This window comes from Hemiscyllium ocellatum, chromosome 9 (assembly GCF_020745735.1).
Source record: "Hemiscyllium ocellatum isolate sHemOce1 chromosome 9, sHemOce1.pat.X.cur, whole genome shotgun sequence".
NCBI lineage: Eukaryota > Metazoa > Chordata > Chondrichthyes > Orectolobiformes > Hemiscylliidae > Hemiscyllium > Hemiscyllium ocellatum.
This window is the reverse complement of record NC_083409.1, coordinates 87,320,390-87,346,468: the sequence shown is the minus strand read 5'-3', so window position 1 is coordinate 87,346,468 and position 26,079 is coordinate 87,320,390. Positions and strand designations below refer to the sequence as shown.

The 26,079-nt window shown below is 41.1% G+C and overlaps 1 protein-coding gene across 6 annotated transcripts in view; it reads left to right on the top strand.

Annotated features, from left to right (window-relative positions):
* LOC132818810 (CMP-N-acetylneuraminate-beta-1,4-galactoside alpha-2,3-sialyltransferase-like) overlaps positions 1-26,079 on the top strand; it is a 598,325-nt gene that overhangs the window by 109,516 nt on the left and 462,730 nt on the right. For 4 of the 6 annotated variants that reach the window (XM_060829911.1, XM_060829904.1, XM_060829908.1 and 1 more), the window contains exon 1: positions 25,708-26,020. The exons of 1 other annotated variant lie outside the window; for it this stretch is intronic. The gene's annotated coding sequence lies outside the window, so the exon portion shown is untranslated. Of the gene's footprint in view, positions 1-25,472; positions 25,554-25,707; positions 26,021-26,079 lie in introns of those variants that run through there. One more of the 6 variants, XM_060829905.1, reaches the window with a different exon arrangement.

Here is a 26,079-nt window from a genome sequence, read left to right as displayed (position 1 = left end):
GATCTATGTACCTGTACCCCAAGATCCCTCTGTTCCTCCACACTGCCAAGAATCCTACCCTTAATCCTGTACTCAGCTTTCAAATTCGACCTTCCAAAATGCGTCACCTCGCATTTATCCAGGTTGAACTCCATCTGCCACCTCTCAGCCCATCTCTGCATCCTGTCAATGTCCCACTGCAGCCTACAATAGCCCTCTACACTGTCGACGACACTTCCAACCTTTGTGCCATCTGCAAACTTGACGACCCATCCTTCAATTCCCTCATCCAAGTCATTAATAAAAATTACAAACAATGGAGGCACAAGGACAGAGCCCTGCGGAACACCAATCACCACAGACTTCCAGGCAGAATATTTTCCTTCTACCACTTGCTGTCTTCTGTTGGCCAGCCAATTCTGTATCCAGATAGCTATGTTCCCCTGAATCCCATTCCTCCTGACCTTCTGAATGAGCCTACCATGGGGAACCTTATCAAATGCCTTGCTGAAGTCTATATACACCACATCCACAGCTCAACCCTCATCAACTTTTCTAGTCACATCCTCAAAGAACTTGATAAGGCTTGTGAGGCATGACCTGCTCCTCACAAAGCCGTGTTGACTGCATTTAATCAAGCTATGCTCTTCTATATGGTCATAAATCCTATCCCTCAGCATCCTTTCTAACACCTTGCAGACAACAGACGTGAGACTGACTGGTCTGTAATTGCCAGGGATTTCCCTAATTCCTTTCGTGAAGAGAGGAATTATATTTTCCTCTCTCCAGTCCTCAGGTACGACTCCAGTGGACAGCGAGGATGAAAAGATCTTCGCAAGTGGCGTAGCAATTACATTTCTCGTTTCCCAAAGCAGCCGAGGACAAATCTGGTCTGGGCCTGGCGACTTGTCTATCTTAATGTTTGACAAAATTTTCAGCACATCAGCTTCCTCTATCTCTATCCATTTCAGCATACACGCCTGCTCTTCAAAGGTTTCATTCACTACAAAGTTTGTTTCTTTTGTAAAGACAGAAGCAAAAAAACTCATTTAGGGCTTCGCCTACCACCTCAGACTCCACACACAAGTTCCCTATGCTATCCCTGATCGACCCTACTCTTTCTTTGACCATTCTCTTATTCCTCACATAAGTATAAAATGCCTTTGTATTCTACCTCATCCGTTCTGCCAAGCTTTTCTCGTGCCCCCTCCTGGCTCTCCTCAGACCATTTTTAAGCTCCTTCCTCGCCTGCCTGTAATCCTGTAGAGCTGAGCTTGACCCTAGCTTCCTCCACCTTATGTAAGCTACCTTTTTTTCCTTTTGATGAGAAGCTCCACTACTCTCATCCAAGGTTCCTTTATCTTACTACCACTTGCCTGTCTGAGGGACATATTTATTCATCACCTGCAAAAACTGTTCCTTAAACAGTCTCCACCTGTCTATAGTGCCTTCACCATGGAACAATTGCTCCCAATCCATGCTTCCTAACTTATGTCTAATCGCATCATAGTTTCCTCTTCCCCAATTAAATATCCTCCCATTTTGCCTAATCGTCTTCTTCTCCATAGCTATGTAGAATGTGAGGCAGTTGTGGTCACTATCACCAAAATGCTCTCCCATCACAAGATCTGATACCTGCCCCGGCTCGTTTCCGAGCACTCAGTCTAGAATGACCTCTCCCCTCGTCGGCTCAGAAACATTAGGGGGAGAAGGACAAGGAGTTATAATTTTGAGAGATACAGGATCTAACCAGTCGCTGACAGTAAGGAATGAGTGAATATGTACTCCTTCTGATCTATTATCTGAAAGTGTGGTAATTTATGGGATAGATGGACAGAAGTTTAGCATTCCCCTATGTAAGATCAGGTTGGAGTGCCAACTCAAGATTGGGGAAGTTACAGTGGGAGTGATTGACAGAGTGTCAGTTCCAGGAATTCAGTTTGTTCTTGGGAATGATTTGGCAGGATCCAAGGTGGGAGTGACACCCCTTGTTGTGGAGAAGCCAAAGGAAGACCAAGAAACTGAGGATTTAAAACAGAAACATCCTGCTATTTTCCCAGACTGTGTGCTAATCAGATCCCACTATCATAAGTCACAGCATAAAGTGAAAAGTAAATAGAAAGATGAAGGAGTTGAGGTTCAGTTAGCAGATACTCTGTTTGATGTAAAGGCGCAGGAAAAACCTAAACAGGCAGAAGGCCAGACAGAAATGTTTAGTCCTGAAAGACTAAGAGACTTACAACATCAGGACAAGACGGTAAGAGATATATGTGCGGATACATACTCCGAAAAGGAGGCAGAGAATTTTCCAGAAGGTTGTTATCTGAAAGATAGAATCCCAAGACTGGAATGGAGACCACGGCAGGTTAGTGCAGAGGAGAAATGGGCCGAAGTGCACCAGATTATGTTGCCGATAGCTTATGGACAGGATGTGTTATGGGTAGCACATGAACTATCTGTCAGAGGTCACCTCGGGGTATGAAAGACTCAGACAAAGATATAAAACATTTTTATTGGCCTGGAATGCCAATAATTGATTGTGTAGGTTCCCTCCCGAGAACCCAAAGTGGGAACCAGTACTTGTTAACCATAATGGCTGTGTCTACCAGATTTCTGGAGGCCATTCCATTGCAGAGTATCAGGGCAAAAAATGTAGTAGAAGAGTTAGTAGCTTTCTTCACAGTATGGGCTACGCAGAGAGATTCAGTTGGATTGAGGGTCATACTTTACTGCTAGGCTGTTTATGGAGGTTATGGATAGCTTCAGTATACAGCACTTTAAATCTGGTGCATATCAGGGAGCTTTAGAAAGGTGGCATCAGACCTTGAAGACCATGTTGAGAGCATACAGTCAGGACTACCCAAATGATTGGGATAAAGGCATCCCATTTGTATTGTTTGCCATTAGAGATGCCCCAAAGGAATCTACTCAGTTCATTCCCTTTGAGTTAATATTTGGGCATGAAGCGAGAGTCCTTTGAAATCAGTGAAAGAAAAATTGACAGGACCAAAGTTGGAAACTCACCCTTAGATTATGTATCGGAAGGGAGGGAGAGATTAAATAGAGTAGGTGAGCTAACTAAATGATACCTACGGAGGGGACAGTGTAGAATGAAGCATTGGCAGATAAAAACTCTGAGACTCGGACGTTATCCTGAGGGGATGATGTGTTAGCACTGTTACAAGTGATAGGAAATTCCTTCGAAGCCAGTTTTAGTGGTCCCTATCAAGTTTGGAAAAAGTTGAGTATGGTGAACTAAGTAGTAAAGTTGCCAGATAGAAAAGGTATTAGGTATGTCATGCGAACATATTGAAACTATGTGAGGAGTCAAATCCAGATGATGCGGATTTTGATGTGCCTCAAAATAGATTTTAAAAAATGAAGTACTGTAGGAGTGGGAATAGGTTTGTAAGCTATCTGTCTCAGGAACATAAAGCGCAGTTGAAAGACTTGTTATTGCAGTATAAGGACATATGTAAGAATCAGATGGGGAGGGCTAATGCAATTGTACATGAAGTAGACCGAGGGAATACTGCTCTGATAAAACAACACCCCTACCGCTTAATCCTTTCAAAGCCAGACAGGTCCACATAGACTTAGAGGTGTCATTGAACCAAGCCAGAGTGAGTGGAGTTCGCTGATCATCTTAGTTCCCAAATGAGATGGGACTCAATTCTGCATGGATTATCGGAAGGTCAACGCCATTACAAAATAGGACTCTTATCCGATTTCTAAATTGGAGGACTGTATTGTGAAAGTCTGACAAGCCAATTAAATCACCAAGTTGAACTCAATGCGTGGTTACTGGCAAGTATCAGAGACGACAAAAGAAATTTCTGCATTTGTAACTCCAAATGGGCTTTATCAGTTTAAAGTGATGCATTTTGAAATTAAGAACGCATCTGCCACGTTCCAAAGACTCACGAACAGAGTTGTGGGCTGGGTTAACAAACTGTGCAGTCTATTTGGACGATGTAGTCATATTTAGTAAATCCTGGAAAGATCACATGGTACAGTTGGCAGAACTCTTTGAATGACTACAAGAAGCAAAACTGGTAATAAACTTAGTGGAATTTGCGAAGGCAGAGGTGACGTTCTTGGGACATAACATCGGTCATGGAAAGCTGACACCACTGAATGCAAAGACTAACACCATCGAGGAATTTCCATCACCAACCTCTAAGAAAGATGTGCTTCGATTCTTAGGACTCAGGACTCTATTGGAAGTTTGTTCCAAATGGCAAAAGTGTAGTGGCACTGTTAACCAATTTGTTGAAGAAGAACACCAAGTTTTGATGGATAGAACCATGCCAGGAGGCATTTGACCATTTGAAAGTATCACAAAGCTAGTCCCTTTTTTTTCTAAAAGCTGTTCCTTAGCTCATGGAGGCTCTGTCCTTTATTCTTTTCAGGGGACAATAAACCTGGCCAGGCTCTGATCAGTCTGGTTTAGTACAGAGATGTAAAGGATTTTGAGAGGCCTTTTGTTGATATGTAAACAGATGAGACTTCAGGCCAAAGTGGGTCATGTACTAGAAGTGACCTGTACAAAGAAATAGGAGTAGTCAGTGCTCTAGCTGAGCTGGGCAGTTTTAGTTTAGTCTTTAACTGGTTGGATGTTCAATTAGGAGTGGTGTGAAAACTTGCTGTCTTTTCTGCCCTTCAACTTCAACCTGTAAGCAATGTTCTATTTATACTAGTTTGTAAAGGCAGTATGCTTATTGGGACTGTTGTGTACATTCGGAACAGCATAATTAAGTCTACTTGGATAGGCTGAGTTCTGTAGGTGTTCTTCATTCTGTTCTTTGTGTTTCATTGTGTATTTTTGTGAATAATTTTTTGTCTGTTTTAAAATCTAGTAGTCAACCTCACTAACTTAATCTGGTAATTTTCACTGAATTACCCGAAGTGACTTTACTGAAACCAATTGTAAAGTTACGGTCTGAGTTGCCTGCTTAATGTCTTGAGTGGTCTGGTTTAGTCCGTAATAGAAGCCATATTAACGACTAAGCCAGTTTTAGCTTCACCAAACTTTTCAAAACCTTTTAAAGTTACCATTGATGCTAATGACATAGGACTTGGAGCTCTATTCCTACAGGAAGATGAGGATATGATTGAACTGCCAGTTGGTTATGTTTTGAAGAAGATCCACATTCACCAGAGGAAATACTCCATGATCAAAATAGAATTACTGAGTTTGGTACTGTTCTTACGACATTTTAATATGTATGCCATGAACAATGTGTCAGAGACGGTTGTGTACATGGATCACAATCCTCTTACATTCTAAGAATACTTTAAAGACAAGAATAGGAGACTATTTTGTTATAGTCTTATGTTACAGACTTTAATTTTAGAATCGTACATGTTGCAGGTCCTAAGAATGTAATCACGGATGCATTATTGTGGATTAAACTGATAAAGTTTCGATGAAATTTGTCTTTACTTCGTGTTATATACAGTGACATGGGAAAAAGTTAAGGTGAACTTAGATTAAACTTATCTGTATATCTGGGTAATGTGTTTAAAGAATAGAAAAAATGAAGCCATCTTTTCATTATGATGGTTCTTTTTTTCTTAAGGGGGGAGGGATTATAAATATGTGGCTGTACTCTAGCTTTTGAGAGTTAAAAGCTCGCAGAACTACCTGACAAGATATAATGTAATCTTTTTTGTTCAGTAATTAGGGTAGCTGATTGCCTGGAAATGACAAAACAGATTTGAATTAGGTCAATCAGGTTAAATTATACTCCAAAAAATACCAAACTCCAATCAAGTTTGAATTTAGTATATTGACAATCTTAAAAGCCGATGACACAATCTGATGCTTTAGGGATAAGACCGAGGAAGATTGAACAGTTGGGAGGAAAACTGTCAAGTTACCAGCATTTACAGACTACCTACAGAATAACTCTCTTAAAGGTACCTTTATCGACCAGTAACCCGTGAAGCAGAAATTCCTAAGAAGAAAAGATGACAGATGAAAATTTCACCAGTTTCCTCATTTACACCCCCCGCCCCCATATTATCCCAGTCCCATGCCTCCAACTTGGCACTGCCCTCTTGACCTGTCCATCACTTTTTCCATCTATCCACTTCACCCTCCTCTGTGACCTATTGCCTTCTCCCCCACCTTCATCTACCTAATGCACTCTCAGCTACTTCCCCCATCCCCCTTCCATTTATATCTCAGCCCCCTGGCCCATAAGCCTCATTCCTGATGAAGGGCTTATGCCCAAAACATTGATTCTCCTGCTCCTTGGATGCTGTCTCACCAGTTGTGCTTTTCCAGCACCACATTCTTGACTCTGATCTCCAGTATCTGCAGTCCTCACCTCTCCTAGTTTTCTGTTACTGCCTCTCTTTCTTGAATATTTGGAACAAGAGCTGCTTTTGGGGATTTTGTATTTTATGTACACATCAAATAGGGTGTCCTTGGTGTAGACTGATTGATTATTTTATTCATTTCTAAGATTCAGAATTAATTTAGTTTAGCATTCATTCTAGTTCTGTTCAGCTCTACTCTCTCTCTCTCCTCTTTTTTTTCCACTGTATTAATGGGTTGCTTGCCATACCTGCTGACTTTCAGATCCTACAATGTTCCAATAAAGCTTAAATTCATGCAGCCCCTGATGCATTTTCTGGTGAAACAGACTGGAGCTTCCATGCACATAACCGATTGGTCCTCTTCTCATTTTTGGGTTAACAAGAATTAGTAATCAGTGGCAATTAGAAGCAGACTTTATCCACCCCAATCCAACACCAGCACCTCCATATCATGGAATATTTAAATAGGGTGACTGACAACAAAAACATGTCCTAGTCCCATGCACATTTACAGCCTATGATGCTGCATACAAATCAGTGTATGTTATTTTATAAGATTTGAAAATCAATGTAATGAGTATGTTGCTTTTAAACAGGTATAATTACATTCTTGAAATAAGTTGTGGGTTCAGCTGTAAATCAGAATCTTGTGTTTAATTGCTAGTTGGAAGAAAGCTGAGACAAACAAAATGCTGAGACTGATAGACACTGCAAAACTTTCCAGACTAATTGATAGACAGGAGCGACTTGAATTCTTTGAGCTTCATTTGAACAATGCAGGATCTGAAGGTCAGCAGGAATGGCAAACAACCCCAAACCCATTAACAAAGTAGAAAAAGAGGTGACAGCATAGAGCTGAATAGAACTAGAATGAATATTTCGCCAATCCCACAAAAAGGTTAGCCAGCTAGGAATCTACAATTATAGAACTGAACCGGCAGAACCATCAGTTAAGCTTGACCAGAATCTCTCAGTGGGCAGTGGGAATTTACAGGACTGTTCAGTTGTAGTTGTGATGGTGCTGAAGGATCTACAGAGGACTTGATGACAGTGATAGTTTGTAAAATGAAAGCAACGTCATAGTTAAAGAGAGGTAGAAGATGATAACAGAGACTAAATTTACATTGCCCATTTAAGAAAGGCAATTATGTGTTGAATGTAGAAAATATATTTTATAGTGATTATGCAAATTATTATTTAAAGTGTTTTAGCTTCCTGAATTTCTATCTATTTAACTATTTACATTTTTGTATTTTACACAACTTTTGAGAAAGCCAAGGTTAAGAGTTGGCCATAAAGAAAATGACTTACGAAACATAAGTTAGTTTTGGATATTTTCTTATCAACCTATTCAAAGAGACTATTACATAACTACAGAGCAGGTGGGGCTTGAACCAAACCCTCTTGGTTCAGAGATGGAGACACTACCAATACATCACAACAAGTTAGTTTATGATGCACGTCAATTAAGCAGAATGATTTTACTGAGAGATATGGCTTTAAATTAAGTCATGCACAAGGAAGTTTAAATTTGAAATCAGACTGAAGTAAATATTTTCTTTTAAAATGGACTTGCATTACATTAGTGTCTGATCCAGTTTAGTTATGAATTCCTAGTAGGTACAATCCATACTGGAATATACAATACAGCACAGAAACAGACCCTTTGACACTCCAAGCCTGTGTTGATTCCTTGTTCTTATTTAGAACCACTACTTATTGCCTATGTGTCGTATCTATCCCTCTGTTCGCCTCACATTCCTGTGTACTTCAAGATATGCCTTAATGTTGCTCACATGCCTATTTCCACTACCTCCCATGGCAGTGTGTTCCAGTTATACACCACTTTCTGTCTGAAAAAAATTCCCCGCACTTCTCCATTAACTTTTCCCTCTTACCTTGAATCTGTACCCTACTGTAGTTGACCTTTCCGCCTTGGGGAAAAATCCTCTGACTATCTACCCTATCTATGCCTCTCATAATTCTGTAGACCTCTATCAGGTCACCCCTTCAGCCTCCATCTTTCCAGGGAAAATTATCTGAGTTTACACAGCCTCTCCTCTTACGTAAAACTCTCCAGAATAGGTAACATCCTGGTAAACCATCTCTGCACCCTCTCCAAAGCATCCACGTCCTTCTGGTAGTGTGATGACCAGGGATCTATGGACTTGTACGCCCAGATCCCTGTCTGAATGTTAATGCTCCTAAAGGTTATGCTATTTATTGTATAATTCACACCCAGATTTGACCTTCCAAACTGCATCACCTCGCATTTGTCCACAGTAAATTCCATCTACCATTTCTCTACCAAAATTTGCAATCCATGTATATCCTGCTGTATCCTTTGACAATCTTCCTCACTATCTGCAACTCTGCCAATTTTGGTGTCATCTTCAAACTTACTAATCAGACAACCTACGTTTTCCTCCCGATCATTTTTATATATTACAAACAACAATCCCACACTGATCCCTGTGGAACACCATTAGTTACTGATCTCCATTCCAGCAAGTACCCTTCTATTATGATTCTTTGCCTTTGTTTTGTATCCATCTGGCTCATTCTGGATCCCATGAGACTCTACCTTATGTACCAGCCTTACTTAAATCCATATAGACAACATCCACTGTCCTTCCCTCATGAATCATTCTTGTCACCTCTTCAAAACTCAATCAGGTTGGTGAGACAAGATGTCCATTGCGCAAACCCATACTGCCTATTACTAATGAGTCCATTCACTTCCAAATGTGAATGCATCCCATTTCTTAGTATCTTCTCCAATGGCTTCCCTGCCACAGACATCAGGTTCACCAGCCTGTAATTACCTGGTTTGTCTGTTTCCTTTCAGAAAGAAAGGAACAACATTGACCATTCTCCAGTCCTCTGGAACCTCACCTGAGGCCAAAGAGGATGCAAAGATATTTATTAAGGCCCCAGCTATTTCCTCCTTTGACTTCCAGTGTCCTTGGATAGATCCTATCTGGCCTAGGTGCTTGTCCAACTTAATGTATTTCAAGACACCCAACACTTTTTCTTGTTCTATGTTGACTTGACCAAGGGTATTCATACTCCTTTCCCTAACCTCAAGATCCTCATGCCCCACTTTAGTGAATACCAATGTAAACTACTCATTAAAGATCTCACCTATTTCATCTGGCTCCATACACAACCTCTTGAGTGGGACTACTCTTTCCCTTGCTACCTGATTGTGCATGCACATTATTTATATGTTTTATACATGTAATAGGAGCAGTCTGAGCTACCATATTGTTCAAGCACAAACTAACACTCTGTGACTCCAAAACCTGGCTAGTTTGTTAATTGGAAAATCTTCGAGTTGCAGTCTGCATCAAAGCAAGTGTTTTTGATTTTGGACTTTTATCTTTAGATCCTTTATCTTGAATGCAAAGGTCACCAACATGGCTTAGTTGATAAATAAAGTTAATGTTATGGCATTAGGTATCCAGATCATTATTGTTCTGTAATTAAAGTGCAAGAGAAACTCAGCAGATCTCTCAGCAACTCTGGAGACAGAAACAGAGTTTAAGTTCTGAAGAAGAGTTATATTGACTTATATTAACTCTTTCTTATAAAAATGAGCTGTTATCATAATAGGCAATTCTTACTGATTTTGGAATTACATTATCAGTTGTGAAGGTGTTTAATATTATGATGTTAATACACATCTAATTACATCTTATTTAACAGGTTATAACCTTTACACTTTTTTATAACAACATGTGCAGTGCAGTATTGAAAGTTCTTGTCAATTCTTACGGTTTCCTATTGATTGCAGTTTGAAAATGCCTCAATATCATATATTCTGGAGAAGTATAATCACTGACGCTAGCTTCTGGATTTCCATGTTATTCTGTTTAACAGTGGCGTCCAGATATTTTTGTCAGCACGATGATGGCGTGCCACCACTACCTTTCAAAAATCCATGCAATAGACTTTTTAGGGTATTAATTTGGATTGGAATTGTTCCTTTAGTGTCCATGTCAAGTTGCCAAGCTTATGTGTGGCTTTCAATTGTGTTCTTGAAATAATTTGTTCCAGTTCGACACAATGCTTTTAGTATCTAGTTATAATTTTTACACATTGATGCATTTGTTGAGAATGTTCTTAGTGACATTTTAATGTAGTTAAGACCATTAACTGGAGGAGCATTCAGCTTGTCAAGTCTGCTCTTCACAATGAGATAATTCTCAACTCTATTTTTGTTATCCTCATAATCCTTGATTCCCTTACTATTAAAAATCTACCACAGCTTTCAATATACTTAATTACTCAGTCTTAATAGCTCACTACAGTAAAGAATTCCACAGATTCACTATGCACTGAGGGAAGACACTTTTTCGCACCTGTTTTCAACAGGCAAATTATGCAACTTTGCCTTCTGGTACTAGACTTGTCCACAATGGAAAACAACCACCCAACATATACCCTATCAAGCTCCCTAATAACCTTTTCAAGTTTCAATAGAGTCTTCTCTCATTCTTCTAGATTGCAATGGTACGAGCCTAATCTACTTAACATCTCCTCATAAGAAAATCTCTCCATAATCGGAGTCAGCTGAGTGAACCTTCTCTGGATTGCGTCTATCTTGAGTATATCTTTCCTTAGATAAGGGAAAACAAAATTGTTTATATTATTCAGTTGTAGTTTAACTAGTGCCTTGTACAATTTTAGTAAAACCTCTCTATTTTAATGCTTCATTCCCTTCAAAACAAAGCCCAATGACCCATTTGCCTTCCCTATTACCTGCTGAACAAAGATGCCAGCTTCTTGTGATTCATGCATGATGACCCCCAAATCTCTGTGTGCTTCAGATTTCTGCAATTTTCTACCATTTAAATAATATTCAGTTCTTCTATTCTTCCTGCTTAAGTTTATAACCTCACATTTTCCTACATTAAGTTTCATCTGTCAAGTTTTCGCCAATCACTTAATTTGTTTGTGTCAGCTTCAATATTTGCCTGTGCATCTATTTTTGTATCTTACGCAAGTTAGGCAATAGCATCTTCACTTCTGTCATTGAAGTCATTAATATACAGGTCATTCTGCAATACCATGAATTTGCTATAACGCAATTGACACTGTTTCTAAAAAGTGTGCATTTTTAAAACGTGTGTTGGCTGTAACATGATTGTATCACCACCACTATAAGCGCTGTTTCTAAAGTGCTATTTTTCTATAACACGTGGTTGCACAAGAACTCAACTATCGCGTTATAGAAGAACTATTTGCATTTTGTAAATAAATGTGGCCCCAACAGTCTTGTGTGGTACCTTATTAAACACCTTTAGGAAATCCAAACATATTGCATATACTGGTCCAAGTTTATTCTGCTTGCTATCTCTTCAAAGAATTTTTAATTTAAATCTACGAGTCATGATTTCCCTTTCATGAAACCATGCAGACGTTGCTTTATCTTCAAATTTCTAAATGATGTATTATTACATTCATTATAATAGAATCTAACATTTTACCAATGACAAATGTTAAACTAACTGGCCTGTAGTTACCTTTCTTTTATCTCCCTCCCTTTTCAAACATTTGTTATGCTGTCAATTTTCTAATCCTCTGGGACTTTTCCCAAATCCAAATATTCTTAGAAGATTACTTCTCCGTGCATCCACCAACTCTGTAACTACTCCCTTTAAAATCCTTGCATGCAACCCACTAGGTTATGAAGACTTATTGTCCTTCAGCTCTTTTCGTTTCCCTGAGTACTTGTTCACTAGTGATTTTATTGTGTTTATTCCCACCCCACCATGCTACTACTTTAAACTCCTTGATCACTTTGCACTTTGGGAATACCAGTAATGTCCTTTACCGTGATGCAAAATATTTCTTCAACTCCTCTTCCATTTCCTAATTCCCCGTGTTATTTTTCCAGCCTCCTTCTCTAAGGAACCTATGTTCACTTTGGCCCCTCTCTTCATTTTTTAAAAAATATTTAAATAAGCTCTTCCTATACATTTTTCTATTACTTCCTAGATTACCCATATTCTTGATTTTCTCCATTTTATTACTTTTTTGACATATTTTGTTGGCTGTTACAACTTTCCCAATCCTCTGGTTGACCATGAATTTTTGCCACACTGTATGTTTTACTCTCTCTCAATTTGATAGCTAACCTTATGTAGGTTTATTTGCAATGCAAGTTTCCAAATGTCAGACTGAATGATAAATCCTACCATGTATTGTTGCTGTTCTCCAGGGCATCTCTTATGCTAAGATCATTTCTTCAGTCTGCCTCTTACATATTACAATTTGGTGGCACAGTGGTTAGCACTGCTGCCTCACAGCGCCAGAGACCCCGGTTCATTTCCCGCCTCAGCAACTGTCTGTGTGGAGTTTGCACATTCTCCCCGTGTCTGCGTGGGTTTCCTCCAGGTGCTCCGGTTTCCTCCCACAGTCCAAAAATGTGCAGGTTAGGTGAATTGGCCATGCTAAATTGTCTGTAGTGTTAGGTGAAGGGATAAGTGTAGGGGAGTGGGTCTGGGTGGGTTGCTCTTTTGCGGGGGGGGGGTGTCAATGTGGACTTGTTGGGCTGAAGGGCCTGTTTCCACACTGTGCGTAATCTAATCTAATCTAATACATATCTAAAATAGCCTGATTCCTGGTGAAATCCACAACATATTGTTCAAAGAAAACTTTCTGAATGCATTCTATGAATTCCTTCTCATAGCTACCTTTAACCAATTTCATTTTCCCAGTCTACGTGTAGATTAAAGTCACCCATGATAAATGTACTGCTTTTCTTTAACATGGCCTGACTTTTTTTTTGTTCCACTAAACAGTTTCTGTTAGGGGACCCATAGAACTACTTCCACCATAGACTACTTCCCTTTTGTTATTTCTTACCTTCATCCATAGGGATTCTGCATAATCTGATCAAAGATCATTTCTTGCTATCATACTTATTCCATTTATATTAACAAAGCTATCCCACCATCCTCCCTTCCTGCCTGTCCTTTCAAATGATCCCAGACCCCTGATTATTTAATTCCCAGCTTTGATCTCCTTGTAATCATGTCTCTATAATGGCCATTCGATCATACCCATTAATCTTTTAGTGACATTAATTCATGAATTGCTTAAAAGTGATTTGTGTTGGGTTTACAAAATTAAAAATCACCCAATACCAGGTTATAGTCCAACAGGGTTTAATTGGAAGGACTAGCTTTCGGAGCACCACTCCTTCATCAGGTGGTTGATATTTATCAGAAATTATTCCATTTATTCATTAGGATTTTATAATCCACCTTTTTAAAATGTCATCTTTATAAATGACTTAGATGAGGAAATAAAGGTGGGTTAGTAAGTTTGCCGATGACATGAAGTCGGTGGAGGTGTGGATAACGTGGAGGGCTGTTGTAGATTGCAATGGGACTTTGACAGGATGCAGAGCAGGGCTGAGAAGTAGCGGATGAAGTTCAACCTGGAAAAGTGTGAAGTGATTCATTTTGGAAGGTCGTAATTGAATGCAGATTATAAGGCTTAAGGCAAGATTCTTGGTAGTGTGGAGGAACAGAGGGATCTTGGGCTTCTCAACCACTGATCCCTCAAAGTTGCCATCCAAGTTGATAGGTTTGTTAAACTCAATCTCCCTGCTAATGAAAGCCAACACACCACACATATTTTTTTAAGAGCCTTGAGGTTACGCTGCAGCTTTCTAAAGCCCTGGTTAGACCACACTTGGAATATTTTGTTCAGTTCTGGTTGCCTCCATATAGGAAGGATATGGAAGCTTTAGAGAGGGTACAGAGAAGATTTAGCAGGATGTTGCTTGGACTGGAGGACATGTCTTATGAAGAAAGGTTGAGGGCACAAGGGCTTTTCTCATTGGAGCGAAGGATGAGAGTGACTTGATAGAGGTGTATAAGGTGATAAGAGGCATAGACAGAGTGGACAGCCAGACCTTTTCCCAGGGTGGAAATGGCTATCATGAGGGGACATAATTTTAAGGTGATTGAAGGAAAGTTTTTAGGGGAGATGTCAGAGTTAGGTTCTTTCCATGCACTCACCACTCTGTGTAATGCACTGCCAGCAATGGTAATAGAGTCAGATGCATTAGGGACATTTAAATGACTCTTGGATAGGCACATGGATGATAGTAAAATGTAGGGTATGTAGGTTAGTTTCATCTTAGAATAGGATAAAAGGCTGGCACAACATCAAGGGCTGTACTGTTCTGAGTCAGTATTTAGTGCATCACTCAAAGACTGGTGCACAGTTAGTGGTGGAGACAAATAGGTGCTATGTGATGGATCGATAATTCCTTCAGCAGTTCCACCATTTCAGTTTTAAAAATTTATCCAAATAATTCCACTGACATTGAAACTCATTATTACCCACAAATAATTAATTTGTAAGTGCCTTCCATACCCTTAGGACATTCGAAAGTACTAAAAAGCTGACTTTTGTAATACAGAAAGCTGACAGCCAGTTTGTGCACAGTAAGCTCTAACAAACAACAGTGAGTAATTACAAGCAAATTATCTGTTTGCATTCATGTTGATGGAGGAATAAATATTGACCTAGACAGTGAACATTAAACTGTAATGATCACATATAAATTAAGAAAATATTTTAAGAGAAGTCAGTCCATATTTTCTGCTTGGTTTCACTATGAGAATGATAAGAATCTACTGACAATCATTGAAAATGGTCAGAAAAAAACCTATCCAGTTCAGTATCTTTCAGGGAAGGAAATCTGCCATCCTCGCCTGGCCCAGCCTTAACATGACTCCAGAGGCAGAGCAATGTAGTTGACACTCAACTGCCCTCAAATGGCCTAGCCCTCACTACAAAGTCTCAACAAAGTGAAACTGGATGGACCACCTGGCATTGACCAAGGCACAGCAAAAGACAACAGCAAAAACAGCCTCGTTGACCCTGCAATGTTGTCCTTACTAACATATGCATGCCAGTGCCAAAATTGGGTGAGATGTCTCTCAGACCAGTCAAGCTACAGACTGACTTAGATTTACTCATGGAATCACACCTTTCAGACAATGTCCCAAATACCATCATCATCATCATCCCTGGATATTTCCTGTGCCACAGGAAGGATAAAGCCAGCAAAGGTGGTGGCACAATGATGTACAGTTAGGAAAGAGTTACCCTGGGAGTCCTCAACATTGACTTCGGATGCCATGAAGTCTCATGGTTTCAGATTAAACAGGGGCAAGAAAACTTTTGCTCAGTCATGCTCTCCCTTAAATGATGAATCAGTGTTCTTAAAAAAAACACTTGGAGGCAGCATGGAGGATGGCAAGGGCGCAAAATGTACTCTACCTGGGGAATTTCAGTGTACAATACCAAATGTGCCTCCGCAGCAGCACTGCTGATCAAGCTGCTTGGATCCTAAAGGAGATCGATTGCATCTTGGCAGGTAGTGTGGAACGATCAAGGGGAAAAACATACTTCATCCTTACCAATCTGCCAAGTGCAGATGCATCTGTTTATGATAGTATCACTGAGTGATCGCCGCACTGTCCTTGTGGAGATGAAGTCCCGCCTTTACATTGAGAACATCCTCCATTATGTTGTATGGCACTATCACTTTGTGAAATGGGACAGACTTTGAAATTATTTAGCAACTCAAGCCTGGGCATCCATAAGGCACTGGGAGGTCATCAACAGCAGCAGAATTGTATTCCAGCACAATCTGCAACCTCTGCCCAGCATACCCCATCAAGCCAGAGGATCATCTCTGGCTCAATGGAGAGTGCAGGAGGGCATCACCAGGAGCAGCACCAGGCATAACTGAAGATGGCATCAACCTGGGAGTGAAGCTACCAAAAAGGACTATTTTTGTGCCAAACAACATAAACAGAAAGTGATAGAAAGAGCTAAGTGATCCCAAAACCAACTAATCAGATCTAAGTTCTGCAGTCCAATCATATCTAGCATGAATGATGGTAGACAATTAAACAGCTCCACAAATATCCTCATCCTCAATGATGGAAGAGAACTCATCAGTGCAAAAGGTAACAGTGAAGCATTCGCAGAAAATTTCAAGTAGAAATGCCAACTGGATGATCCAGCTTAGCCTCCTCTACTGGTGGCCAGATTCATTCCACATGGTATCAGGAAGTGGTTGGAGACACTGGATCGTACAAAGGCTATGGGTCCCGACAATATGCCAACAATATTACTGAAGACTTGTGCTCCAGAATTTGTCACTGTATCTGTTCCACTATAGTTACAACATTGGCATCTATCCAACAATATGGAAAATTGCCCAGGTGTTTCTTGTACACACAAAGCAGGACAAATGTAACCTGGCCAATTACCACCCCATTAGTCTATTCTCAATCATCAGTAAAATGATAAAAGATATTATCAGCAGTGCTATCAAACAGCAACTGTTTAGCAATAATCTGCTCAATAATGCCTAGTTAGGTTTCCACCAGGACCACTCAGCTCTCGACCTCAGTTCAGCCGTGGTTCAAATAGGAACAAGAGCACTCAATTTTGGAGGTGAGTTGAGAGTGACAACCCTTGACATAGATTCATGTGAGACAATCTATTTTATTGAGTGCAGAAAAAAAGCCCTTTGGCCCATAGGGATCTGTACTGATATAACTACCACTAAAAGTGTGCAAATCCCATATCTTTGAATATTATGATATTGAAGTGCTCATCAAGTACTATATAAGATTTCCAGCCTCCATTACTTTCCCAGGCAGTGCATTCCAGATTCTCACCACTGAGTGAAATTTTTTTTCCCAGAATCCCCTTTGAACCTCCTGCCCTTTACCTTAAAAGTATGTCCTCTCATGATTGCCCCCTCAACAAGGGGAACAGTTGCTCTCTGTTCACCTCATCCATACCTATCATAATCTTTATACTCCTTAATCTTGACCCTGCCCCTCCATATTCTCTGCTCTAATTAAAACAAACTCCAAGTCCATTCAGTTTCTCCTTAAAGCTCAATTTCTCCATCCGAGGCAATATTTTGGTATCCCCTCCAGTGCTATCACATTCTTCCCATAGTGAGGTGACTGGAACCACACAGTACTCTAGTTGTGGCCTGAGCAATACCCTGTAAAACTTCAACATTACATTCTTGCTCTTATACTCTATGCCACGACTAATGAAAGCAAGTGTTCCATATGCCGCCTTAATTATCCTATTCATGTGCTCTGTCAACTTCAAGGATCTGTGAATAATTACCCCAAGATACCTCTTTTCTGCCATTCGTTAAATACTCACTCATCTTGTTTCTTCTACCAAAATGCATCACCTAGCACTTATCAGGGTTAAGTACCATCTGCAACTGTTCTGCCCATCCCATCTACATCTTCCTGTAACCTATAACTATCTTTTTTGCTATTAACCACTCAATCTTGATGTCCCCTGCAAATTCCTCCCACATTTTCATCTACATCATTTATGTATATAATAAACAATAAAGGTCCCAGTACTGATCCTTGTGTTCACCGCTGGACACCGACCTTCAGACATTCAAACAGCCTCCTGGCACTACCCTTTGTGTCCTATTACTAAATCAGTTTCTGATCCATCTCGCCAAGTTTCCCTCCATTCCATCTAGTGGATTAATTTTGCTAGGCACAGTGAATGGCTTTACAGAGCTGAACTGTCAGCCACTTCCTACTTCCACCATCAGTACAGTAACCTTGGTTAGGCCTGAATCAACATCAAAAGACTTAACACTGTGTAAGCAGTACAATACCTGAGCAAGAGAGCAGTGAAGCTGAATCAGCTGTGGCAATCCTGTCAGATGACAGACAGGCCTTGCTTCACTGTGTGAAGGTGCTGTGTCTTGAGTGTCATGCACAATGAGGGTTTTCTTATTTGAGGCAGATAATTCTCCTTATGTCAGCGTCCTGAGGCATTGTAAAGCCACAGACAGACAATAGAGTGTTTATGAAGTGTATGTGCTTTTTCATAGTTCAGGAGTCTTTCAACTCCTTCTGAAGAGCCATATGCTATACAGTGTGTATATAGGAGACATGCACAGAAATAGTGAGGCTCTCTATAGCATGGAACACTTATTGTCACTGGCACAGAGATACATGAGGTGAATGCTAGCTGTGTCTCAGCTGATGGTCTCATCCAGTGTGTAAGGCAATTAAAGTCTTTAATGAGGGGACTATCCCTCGGTCATGATCACCATAATCATTCCTGGACCCAAAACATCAACTCTGATTTTTCTCCATAGATGCTACCAGACCTGCTGAGTTTTTCCAGCAATTCTCTTTTTTTAAATTTCTAGCATTTGCAGTTCTTTCAGTTTTTTGGTCATTCCTTGGACCTTTCAACTCAGCACCCTCCCAGTAAAGGTCCAATGACTGGCTTCTCCTGCAATGAGACAGGTGCAGCAACCAATGAAGAAGCCTACATGGGCACCTACATGGCTTTGATAGGCATTTCAGCCTTAGATAGATACAACCGAGAAGGCTACTTCCTTCTCTTCCTAGCCACTGGGAAAGTAAACCATAGATATGGGCATGGTGTTAACTATGCTTAATGGGTCATTTTGTTGAAGTTCTTTTTGAATAATCTAGCTATGATTATTTATCATGAAATTGATAAGAGGTGTCTTTTTATAGTTTAGTGAGAAAAGTGAAATTCATATTAATGATGAAGAATGCATGCCTGGGCTTGGTGCTGTTGCAAGGTCTGTGATCATAGAATGATAGAATCCCTACAATGTGGAAACAGGCCATTTGGCCAAATAAGTCCACACCGAACCTCCGAAGAGTATTCCACCTAGACCCATTCCCCAACCCTATTATTTTACGTTTCCCCTGACTAATGCACCTAACTTACACATTCCTGAACACAGCAATTTAACATGGCCAATCACCTAACCTGCACATCTTCAGACTGTGGGAAGAAATGAAGCACCTGATGGAAATCTGTGCAGACGCTGGGAAGATATGCAAACTCCACACAGACAGTTGCCCAAGGCTTGAATCGAACCGGATTCCTGGTGCTGTGAGGCACCATGCTGCCTCCTGTGACTCCATTCTTAGTGGTTTTGCTGGCAGTGGAATTATTCAGATGTGCATTTTGGACAATTTCACTTTTTGATGGAGGATGAGGGGTAGAGCCATTTGTCAGAAGGTTGGAAGGCTTTAATATTAAGTATTGCTAAATCAGCATGAACCTTGTGGTCGTGCCAGCCTGTCAATCATAAATCACATGCACCTGAATAACACCTTTATCTCTCTCGTCTTCATCAGAGGAAGAGTTGTATAGCAGACCAATCACTTTATCCAGCTCCAGACCGCTTTGTAGAGTTATGTTATACAGCATGTAGCAAAACAACCACAGTGTGTGATGCCCAAATAAATGCAAAATACTGCAGGGATGTTGAAAATTTGAAACAAATATAGAGAATGCGGGACCAGTTCAGTTGGTCTGGCAGCATCTATGGAATGAATTAATATTTGATATGACTGTTTTGCCGAGTTTCTCCAATATTCTTTGCGTTTGTATGTGAGACACCCTGGTAGGCTTGTACTGAAAGGTAACACCCAAGGAAACAAAGTTGTATCTTCAAGGTGCGAATAATCTGTTCAATGCAAGTATGTGTTACTAGGTGGCCGCAGTCGTCGTGCTTCTTTGGACCTATTTTCTTGTATATCCAGAATGCTCTGAAACACAACTGAACATTTTTCTTTACCATCACCAAGTCACCTGTGCTAATTTTCTTTACATCTGTTAACCACCACTAGTAAATAACCCACATTAGCCAAATGCATAATCTATATGAAAAGTCCCTCGAGGGCAATGCAGACCGTCAAAGGCGAGGGAGACGTAGTGAGACTGATAAGGCAAAATCAAAATGGTGTCTGGAAAGGACTTCTTTGGATCTACATTTGGGTATTTAATGCTATCAGGTGGCAATATCTCAGTTGTAAATTTTATCCACCAGCAGCCACACAAGATGTCTGGATGTGTGATGAAGAGGTACAGCACTTGGGACTCTAGTAGGATATTGGAATGATCACAGCTGATGAGAGTGACCAGATGCACAATTGCAAGATTCACTTCTTATGGCCACACATCTCAACCTTTGGTGCGTGTAAACCTTTTCATTTGTGAAAGTTACTAGTTAGTATGTTACATGGGTGCAATTAATGATCTCCTTGACCTCAGAAAATGATTCAATGGTAGCAAGTCCAATGGCTTCTGTGCCTACATTGTTTCATTTTTGTCAACATCGATATTGTCCCTTGTTGCAGTGGTGACTTGAAAAGTGTGGGTTAATTAAGAAATGTCAGCATGGAAGGATTCTAGGTAATCCAAGATGGAGGACAGGAAAATATTGTAGCTGTAACATCTGCTCCTTTTTTTTAAAAAGGTATTTCAGGTTTTGGAGGTGATTTCCTTGAATTCCAGAAGCAACAATTACTATTTTATATGCTGTTACATTTATTTTGGAACTTTAGGAAAAAAAAGTCAAAATAATGGCACTTTTGAAAAGGAGAAAGACAGACAAAGGCATCAAACACACTGTCTGTAAGCGAGACAGAGAAACAAACCTACACTACTAACTGACACAGCAGTGAATCTGCACAGTTATTGCCTTTGCTGTTTGAATTCATGTATTGCTGGACATCGGAGTGTGCCCAGCGAAATTCACAACTGATCTTGGAGGAACCTGTTTGGAAGAGATCACAGCGCAGAAACAAGATAAGTGAATAGTTTTAAGTATAGTTTAAATATAGCTTTGTTGTAAACTTACAATAGTGAGTAGAGTTGTGTTTTTATTGGGATCGGTCTCTTTATTAAATTTTCAAAATATAAGCCACAAGTATTATGTTAGCCTGGAGCAGTGTTTTATAGAGCAATAAGACGGTGCTATTTTCTGGGTCTGTAGACTGGAAGGAGCAAAATGGCCTTTAGTAGAGTGACATGCTCTTGTTGGAAGTGGGAGTTTTGAGAGAGTTTATGGGTTACTGAGGATTATATCTGCAATAAATGTCGGTTGCGAATCCTGTCAGATCGATTGGAGCAACATTTAGAGACAATGAGGAATTTACAAGAGCTAGAGGCTATGATGGATGGCAGTTAGAGGAAGGGAGAAAAGTCGCCGATATAGTCACTTAGGTGGGTTAACTCCAAGAAAGGTAGGAGAGGTAGGCAGGTAGTACAGGAATCTTCTGTGGCTATCCCCATTTCAAACAGATATGCGATTTCGGAAAATGTAGGGGGTGATGGACTTTCAGGGGAATGTAGCATTAACAGCCAGGTTTCTGGTATCCAAGACATGCTCGAATGTAATGAGGGATTCGTCAGGTTCCAAGTTATCAATTGTGTTAGGGAACTCTAGTCCAAGGCGCAGACAGATGTTTCTGCAGCCAGCAGCGAAAAATCATCAGAATGGTGTGTTGCCTCTCTGGTGCCAGAATCATGGATGTCTCAGAGAGGGTGCAGAATGTTCTCAAAGGGGAGAGGGCCCAGCAGGAGGTAATTGTACATATTGGAACAAATGACATAGGAAGGGAAAAGGATGAGATTCTGAAGGGAGAATATGGAAGGTTAGGCGCTTTTCATAAGGGATAGCATTACAGCTGTACTGAGGGAGGATATTCCCAGAAATACACCCAGGGAAATTATTTGGGTTGAACTGAGAAATAAGAAAGGGATGACCACCTTAGTGGGATTGTATTATAGACCCCCTAATAGTCAGTGGGAAATTGAGAAACAAATTTGTAAGGAGATCTCAGTTATCAGTAAGAATAAAAGGGTGGTTATGCTAGGGAATTTTAACTTTCCAAACATGGACTGGAACTGCCATAGTGTTAAGGGTTTATATGGAGAGGAATTTGTAAAGTGTACAATAAAATTTTCTGAGTCAGTATGTGGATGTACCGATTAGAAAAGGTGCAATACTCTTGGGAAATAAGGCAGGGCAGGTGATTGAGGTGTCAGTGGGGGAGCACTTTGGGGCAGCGACCATAATTCTATTAGATTTAAAATAGAGATGGGAAAGGAGAGACCAGATCTAACTGTTGAAGTTTTAAATTGGAGGATGGCTAATTCTGACTGTATTAGGCAAGAACTTTCAAAATTTGATTGGGGGTAGATGTTTGCAGGCAAAGGGACAGATGGAAAATGGAAAGTCTTCAGAAATGAGATAACGAGAGTCCAGAGACAGTTAGGGTGAAAGGAACGGCTGGTAGGTATAGGGAATGCTGGATGACTAGAGAAATGGAGGGTTTGGTTAAGAAAAAGGAAGCATATGTCAGGGTTAGACAGAATAGATCAAGTGAATCCTTAGAGTATAAATGCAGCATGAGTACACTTAAAAGGGAAATCAGGAGGGTACAAAGGGGACATGAGATGGCTTTGGCAAACAGGGTTAAAGAAAATCCAAAGGGTCTTTACAAATACATTAAGGACAAAAATACATTAGGGAGTGAAGAAAGCCCCTCAAAGATCAGGCAGCCCTCGTGTGGAGCCGCAGGCGATACTAAATGAATAGTTTGCATCAGTGTTTACTGTGGAAAAGGATTTGGAAGATATACAATGTGGGGAAATAGATGGTGACATCTTGAAAAATGTCCATATTACAGAGGAGGAAGTGGTGGACGTCTTGAAATGCATGAAGGTAGGTAAATCCCCAGGACCTGATCAGGTGTACTTTAGAACTCTGTGGAGATTTAGGGAAGTGATTGCTGGGCCTTTTGCTGAGATATTTGTATCATCGATAGTCACAGGTGAGGCGCCTGAAGACTGGAGGTTGGCTAACGTGGTACCATTATTTAAGAAAGGTGGTAAGGACAAGCCAGGGAACTATAGACCTGTGAGCCTGACGTCAGTGGTGGGCAAGTTGTTGGGGGGAATTCTGAGGGACAGGATGTACATGTATTTGGAAAAGCAAAGACTGATTAGGAAGAGTGAACATGGCTTTCTGCGTGGGAAATTATGTCTCACAAACTTGATTTGAGATTTTTGAAAACGTAACAAAGAGGAGTTATGAGGGCAGCATGATGGACGTGATCCATATAGACTTCAGTAAGGTGTTTGATAAGGTTCCCCATGGAAGACTGGTTAGTAAAGTTAGATCTCACTGAATACAGGGGAACTAGCCATTTGAATACAGAACTGGCTCAAAGGTAGAAGACAGAAGCTGGTGATGGAGGATTGCTTTTCAGACTGGAAGCCTGTGACCAGTGGAGTGTCACAAGGATCGGTGCTGAATCCACTACTTTTCATCATTTGGATATGAATATAGGAGGTATAGTAAGTTTGCAGATGACACCAAAATTGGAGGTGTGGTGGACACTGAAGAAGATTACCTCAGATTACAACGGATCTTGATCAAATGGGCCAATGAGCTGAGATGTGGCAGATGGAGTTTAATTTTGATAAATGTGAGGTGTTGCATTTTGGGGAAACAAATCTTAGCAGGACTTATACACTTAATGGTAAGGTCCTAGGGAGTGTTGCTGAACAAAGAGACCTTGGAGTGCAGGTTCATAAACCTCCTTGAAAGTAGTGTTGCATGTTGATGGGATAGTGAAGGCGGCGTTTAGTATGCCTTCTTTTATTGGTCAGAGCATTGAGTATCGGAGTTGAGAGGTCATATTTTGGCTGTGCAGGAAGTTGGTTAGGCCACTTTTGAAATGTTTGGGTCTTCTTCCTACTGGAAGGATGTTGTGAAACCTGAAAGGATTCAGAAAGGATTTACAAGGATGTTGCCAAGGTTGGATGATTTGAGCTATAGGGAGGGGCTGAATAGGCTGGGGCTATTTTCCCTGGAGCGTCAAAGGCTGAGGGGTGACCTCAGAGGTTTATAAAATCATGAGGGGCATGGATAGATAAATAGACAAAGTCTTTTCCCTGGGGTGGGGGAATTCAGAAGTAGAGGGCATAGATTTAGGGTGAGAGGGGAAAGATATAAAAGGGACCTAAGGGGCAACTTTTTCATGCAGAGCTTGGTCCGTATGTGGAATGAGCTGCCAGGGGAAGTGGTGGAGGCTGGTACAATTGCAACATTTAAAGTGCATCAGGATGGGTATATGAATCATATGGGCCAAGTGCTGGCAAATGGAACTAGATTAGGTTGGGATATCTGGTCGGCATGGACAATTTGGACCGAAGGGTTTGTTTCCATGCTGTCTATGTCTTTGACTCTGTCTCTGTTTAGGGTCACATTATGTGTAACATACTGAAGTGTCTCAGGTAACAGAAGGGCTGATAAGGATAATAGGCTTCCAGAAAGCATTTGATGCAGTGCTGCACAAGAGATCAGTAAACAAATTTAGAGCTCCAAATCTTCCGCCTGACCCCCACCCCTCTCACCAACTCCATCCACCTGCCCCCACCCACCCCTCACCAACTCCATTCCCATCCACCTGCTCCCGACCCACCCCTCATCAACTCCATCCTCATCCCAGATGCAACCCTGACTCAGTTCCACCATCTTGGCCTGACCTAATTATTCATCTTCCTTCCTACCTCTCCACTTCACACTTCCCACCAACCTATCACAATCACCTCCTATCTTCACCCAGCGATCGCCATTCCAGCTTTCTTTCCCCAGCTCCACTCCTCTGCCCCTATTTATTTCTCAGCCCCTTTCCCCTTCCCTAGTCCTAATGATGGGTTAAGCCTGAAATGTCGACTCTCTTGCTCCTCAGATGTTTCCATGCTTTTTCCAGCACACTGCTTTATTGATTTGAAAGCTCATGGAACAAAAAGGACAGTAAATGCCAAAAGAGAAAATGCTGGAAAATCTCAGCAGGTCTGGCAGCATCTGTAAGGAGAGAAAAGAGTTGACATTACGAGTCTAACTGACCCTTTGTCAAAGCCCAGTAAATGCCAATTTGGAGTGGACTTCGCGCCTATGATACTAACAGTAAAATAAGCAATCAGTTGGCAAATTTACCCGAGCAAGCGGTCTTCCCCAAGCTGAACAGATACACCAAGTCTGTTGCAAATGACAAATTGGTCTACGTTTTCCTTTACCAAAATGGCGCCGACGCATCACTGTTTCGTTGGTATCAGGGACATTGGATGCCGCCCGCATTCGGATCAACAGAGGACTGCGCAGGCTTCGGATTCCTCGTTCACTGGAGCGGCTGTGCGGTGGGCTAGAGGGGGAGGGGTCTGTGCGTCGCCACCAAGTGGCCTTCGGAAAGCTAACGGAGAAACAGATGCAAGATTGAACGGGGGTGGCAGGCGGTGCGATTGGATGGCGAAGAAATGACCAGAGGTGCGAAGGAGAAGGTAGAAAACAGAACAAAGTAAGAACCTAGCCCCAATTCCCAGTGAAATCGGCACAGCACATACTTTAAAGATTGGAGGCGGAGGTACTCACGCCTCTGACTGAATCGTGCGCTGCAACGCAGTCGTCGTCGAGTTGAGTACGCATGCGCGGTATTGGATGGCTGGCACGCACCGGAGCGTTTGATTGCAGCGTAACGGACAAATGTAGCACGGGGACGGGGGAGATGGCCCCTGATTTTAACGAATACATTTAGTAAGGGAGGGGGAAAGGATCACAGGTAGAAATGAAGTCCAAGAGGTCGGAAACTTTTGAATTTGGGTACGCTTGTGCAGGGCGACCACCTCCATCCCCATCCCCCAACTCACATCAGTAAGCGGTTGCTATGTGTGCTCCAGCCCTTGGTGTGATGAGTAGCCGATTGATCTGTCAAGTGTTAAACAGTAATGAGCAGCCACGGCCTTGGGATTAATACGTTATCGGACGGTACGTCGAGTGTCTCTTGTCCGCAAGAGTTGACGGTTTTTGCGATGTTGGTGTTCGAC